Source organism: Lutra lutra, chromosome 1, assembly GCF_902655055.1.
Source record: "Lutra lutra chromosome 1, mLutLut1.2, whole genome shotgun sequence".
Lineage (NCBI taxonomy): Eukaryota > Metazoa > Chordata > Mammalia > Carnivora > Mustelidae > Lutra > Lutra lutra.
The window spans coordinates 220,538,235-220,543,767 of NC_062278.1; the positions used below are offsets into that span (position 1 = coordinate 220,538,235).

At 47.4% G+C, this 5,533-nt stretch overlaps 1 pseudogene; it reads left to right on the forward strand.

The window, feature by feature from the left end:
• Positions 1-5,129: 5,129 nt before the first annotated feature.
• Positions 5,130-5,310, forward strand: LOC125089539 (uncharacterized; annotated as a pseudogene).
• The last annotated feature ends 223 nt before the right edge of the window (positions 5,311-5,533 follow it).

Sequence of the window (5,533 nt, forward strand, 5' to 3'; positions counted from 1 at the left end):
AAAAGTACATCCTAGGCCTTTGCTGGAGCTGTCCCCTCTGCCAGAAGCTCCCTTCCCTCAGGAGCTAGCAACCTCCCACCCATGCTCCAAGTCCTCCCCAGCCGAACCTAAGCAGCAATCAGTTCCTTCTAGAATCTTCTATGGTTCATTTGTTCACCGGATATTGATTGAGCCAGACTCGGTCCCACCTCAGGGCCTTTGCACTCGCTGTTCTGCCTGCTGGAAACTGCCCTCCTTCCCACCTCTGACTCTGTCACTGTCTTCATACATTCAGCCCAGATGTCTGAGAGGCTATGTGTGACCATCCCCCCACCCCCCGCCAGAGGAGGCCAGCCCCATAGCACTTTGTGACATGGCTGCTTTCAAGAACCCCTCACTGTCTGACATTGTCTTGTTCCTCAACGTGTTTTTTTGTCTTCCCTCATTTCCCTCCTCCCCACTCCCAGAGCCTTATGGGCTAGAATGGAGTTTCCTTTGTTCTCTGCTGGGTCCTCATTATCAGAAAGCGTCTGCACACAGCTAAGGTGCTCAGTCAACCCTTACTCAGACATATGTCCTCTGTGACCACCACCGTTTGAGGCCCTAGGGATAGAGCCCTGAACAAATTATGTCATAAATACATAAATAAATCAGGAAATTGACAAATGAGTAAGTTCTACCAAGAAACTGTGTGTAACCACAGTGAAAGGCAACCAAAGGCTGGTCCTTGAAGGAGGTGACTTTTTTTTTTTTTAAGTAAGCTCTCTACCTAAGGTGGGACTTGAACTCACAACCCCAAGATCAAGAACTATATGCTTTACCCACTGAGCCCTCCAGGCACTCCTTAAGATGACACTTCACTGCAGTCCTCAAGGAGGAGAAGGAGCCCTTGGGAAGATCTGGGGGAAGTGTGTTTCCAGCTGAAGAAACAGCACATGCAAAGGTCCTGGGAACGGGACCCTGTCTGGCGCGTTGAAGGAACAGGGAGGAGGCCCCTGTGGCTGGAGCAGCGAGAAGAAGGTGGAGAGAGGAGGAAGGAAGGGCAGGCAGTGGATGGGGCAGTTTCTTCAGAGTCTGGGGGCGTGGGCAGGGCAGGCCAGGAGAAGGAGTTGTTTTATATTAAATACAATAGGAAGCTGTTGGGAGCTGAGTGGGCAGAGGAGAACTGAATGGAGGCTTCTGTGTGTCGGGCACGAGGCCGGGCACCAGGCTCGCAGCTGTGAGGAAAACACTCCCTTGCGCTCAAGAAATTCCCACCCCGGTGTGTTTTTCTCAATGGACCCTTCGCCATCCATTCACAGACTTAATGAGTGCCCATGAGGGGCCCATCGGGTGCCATCCTTGTATCTGATGGGGACTCACATGACAGCAGCGGCACCCCAGGGCACCCTGGACCACGTCTGGGAGACGTCTGTGGCTATCAGACTGGGGGAGCTCCCAGTATGGAGGGGGTAGGGCATCCCCAGCGCCCCCTGGGGCTCCCCAGCCCCGGGGAGAGGGGGGTCACTGTCCCCTCTCAGCCTCAGCCTCCCCATCTTCCTTGCTTCCACTGTAACCACCCTGTGTTGGACTTTTCAGGGCTTTGTTTGGCTTGGCTCGGCTTTTGTGATCCCAGCCATAATATTTATTTAGACTTTGCTGTGGAGACTCTCTTCCAGGGCAGGGACAGCAGGTGTGGGGAGTAGGTGAGGTCTGACTTCTGACTTCCCCCTGCCCCCGCCTCCCCACTCTTTGCAGACCCCCAGGAGCCCCAGGGCCCTTCAGCTAGAGCTCTCCCTCCTCCTCGTACCCAAACCTGCCAGAGGAAAGCGTCTGGACTCACTCACCCCTTTCTGTAGATTTGACCCCCTAGTCCCGCTCCCCAAGATACTTGTATTTAAATTTTTATATATAATTATGGACTTTAGAAAGCATTTATAGAACCCAATGAAGAGATATCTGCATGAGTCCAATAAGGATAAGCAGTGCGGGACAAGAGGACTGTTTGATGCTGGCATCGTATTACCTCGTTTATGGAACAGGAACACGTACTTCCCCGCAATGCTAAGCTGGAAAGCAAAGTCACGTTCGCCCAGTAGCTTCCACCAGCACGTGTGAGTGTGAAACACAGCAGGAGAGATGCGTTAGCCAAACAAGATGAAGGAACACCCCATCGAGAAACGGCTCTGAGCGCCAGCCCATCTTTGCAAGGCTCTGCTGTGTTCTTAGAGTGGACAGACTCCGTAGCATTCCCCAAACATAACTGTCTCGGCGTGGGTTTATCTTTTAATTTTCACTTGGTTGGTTCTGAACCGTTACCAACACGTGAAAATGTTAACGATACCCACCAGAATGACTGAAATAAAACAGATGGACATCGAACACTTCCAGAAGATAAAGGAGCCACTGGAATGCTCCCGCTGTTGGTGGGAGTCAAGACGTTCTACCTCGTTTGGGAAATTGGGTAATCTCTTATAAAGTTGAACGTGCCTTTACTGTATGATGGCACCACACTGTATGATTCCATTTATATGAAATCTGGAGACTAGAAAAAGGAATCTTGGGGGAAAGAGAGTGGTTGCCTAGGCTAGAGTGGGGAGCTGAGTGGACAAGGGCAGGAAAGGACTTTTTAGGGTGGGGAAAATATTCTAGATCTTATTTTTATTTATTTTTATTTTTTATTAATTTAAAGGCGTTTTATTGATTTATTTGAGAGAGATTGAGCAAGAGAGAGAGAGAGAGCACAAACGGGGAGAGGGAGAAGCAGACTCCCCCGCTGAGCAGGGAACCCGATGTGGGACTGGATCCCAGGACCCTGGGATCATGATCTGAGCCGAAAGCAGATGCTTAACCCACTGAGCCACCCAGGGGCCCCTAGATCCAATTTTCAGTGGTGGTTACATGAGTGTATAGAATTGTCAAAACTCGTCAAATTGAATACACACACAAGACCTGTGCATTATTTCTGTAAACTAAACCTACCTCAATAAAAAATGTACAAAATATAAAGTGAACAATTACATACAGAAAACACTTAGTAGAACACTAGAAACAACAAAATAGCCATCAGCAGGAGATTGGTTAGTAGAGCCTGGTGTATTCCCATAATGAAATGTTACATGACTTCGAAAATAAAAGACGATTATTTGTATGTGCCGATATGGGGCAATAATTATTTTTTTAAAAGTAGGCTCCACACCCATCCTGGAGCCCCACACGGGACGTGAACTCACCACCCGGAGATCGAGACCTGAGCTGAAGCTAAGAGTCAACACTTAACCAGCTGAGCCCACCCAGGCGCCCCTGACAGGGGGCAATATTGAGTGTATATGGTTCCATCAGTGTTTTCTCACCATTTTGGTTTTTGTGTTCTTCGTCCCACTGAAATTGTAACACCACACATAGGTTATGTACCTGCTCATTCACTCTATGTGATCTGTGCTTTCTGCACAAAAAGAGGAAGATCTTGGGGCACCTGAGTGGCTCAGTGGGTTAAGCCGCTGCCTTCGGCTCAGGTCATGATCCCAGGTCCTGGGTTCGAGCCCCACATCGGGCTTTCTGCTCAGCAGGGAGCCTGCTTCCTCCTCTCTCTCTGCCTGCCTCTCTGCTTACTTGTGATTTCTCTCTGTCAAATAAATAAATAAAATCTTTAAAAAAAAAAAAAAAAAAAAAAAAAAAGAGGAAGATCTGTTTCACCCTGTAAGCACTAGTTTTCATCCCCTCGAAGACAATATCTTCCCCACTGAAAGTGCACCCGGTAATTGAAACAGGGCAGCGCAGAACACAGGGTACCACATGTGCCTGAGGGCAGGGGAAATGAACGTACGTTTATGGACTACCGCTGGAGCAAGACACGATGGGGATGGGGGTAGCTTGCACGGCTGGGAGCTCCCCGAGGAGGAGGCTTTTTTTTTTTTTTCTAAGATCTTATTTATTTGACAGAAAGAGAAGGAACAGAAGCAGGGGGGACGGGAGAGGGAGAAGAGGGCTCCCCACTGAGCAGGGAGCCCAATGTGGGGCTCGATCCCGGGACCCTGGGATCATGATGTGAGCTGAAGGCAGATGCTTAGCTGACTGAGCCCCCCAGGTGCCCCAAAGTAGATGCTTTCTTCTGCATCATCATTTACTCTCCTGGAATTTGACGCCATGTACCTGTTACATCTTCCACATAAATGCAATTTCATTTAAACAAAAAAGAGGGGCACCTGGGGGGCTCAGTCTGTTGGGCGTCTGCCTTCGGCTCGGGTCATGGTCCTGGGGTCCCCGGGTCTTGGGATTGAGCCCCACGTCGGGCTCCCTGCTCAGTGAGGAATCTGCTTCTCTGTCTCCCTCTGCCTGCTGCTCCCCTACTTGGGCTCTCTCTCTCTCTGTCAAATACATAAATAAAATCTTTAAAAAAAAAAGAAATAAAACATTACAAATGAAGCAAGGATCATGCATTCTTCACAGTTCTTCAAGTTTCCTGATATAAGCTCACCCCGGGTCCGAGTTAGCATTTAAGAGCTGCCTTTCCTACAACAGTAAGTTGCTTCAGCTGTGTCCCCAAAGCCCAGCATTCCCACCAGGACTAGGTGCCACCCTTGTAACATTCCTCAAATAAGGAGATGACTCTCTTTCACCATTATTGCTTTATTCTGGTGTGAACACTTAAGTATCAATGATTGCCAGCCAAGCCCTGTCAGGAAGCAGATCCCTTAGACCCATGTCTTTCTCACTGATCTCTCTTTCTTTCCAACCCTAAAATTACCTCAGGTGGTTTCCAACAGTACAGAGCGAAAATGCACTCAAAGCTTTTTGAGCTAATTCTAACTAAAGTGTGAATGACTGATATCAGGCTCATTTATTCCTTTTCTTGGAAACAGCTACATTTTCTAAAGGGGTTTGGAGGGACCCCTTTAACTCAAGCCCAGATTTAACTCTTAGGTTTTTGCCCAGGGTAAAATTCACCGCCCCCCCCGAAGATATTAGTTAGGTATAACTAGTTCTACTTTAAGGTGAATAAGTGATATCAAGCACATATATACTTTTTCATGGGAGCATTTACATTTTCTTGTGGAACTGGAAGGCATTGTAACTCAAAGATCAGTTCTTAGCTTTTCTCCCAGGACAAAAATCACCCCCTCTCAGATGTTACTTAGATATAACTAGGTCTAGTTAAATTGTGATGACAAAGCTTTGCACAGTGGCAGTATCATAGCCAATGAGGTTTATCCAAGGCACAATTATTGCTAATTGAAAATGTGATGACGGATGTTAAGTAAATATATTATTTTTCTCGGGACCATTTACATTCTGAAGGAATTGTACCTTAGGTCTATATCAGCTCTTAACTTTTTGCTTAGGTCAAATCCTTCTCTCTGTGTATTTCAGATGTACTCAAGTGGTAAGATGTCCAAAAGCCCCTGGGATCTTTGTGAAACACCATGAAATTATGGTATTCAATCTCACATACAAATTTTGTATCTACAAAACCCCAGCATCTAATTTAGGAAATGAAGAAACTGCTTCCTGAATCTTTACTGACTGGAGATTACATACAGTGCCAGATTCTAGCTCAGACACGTAGCAGTTAGAA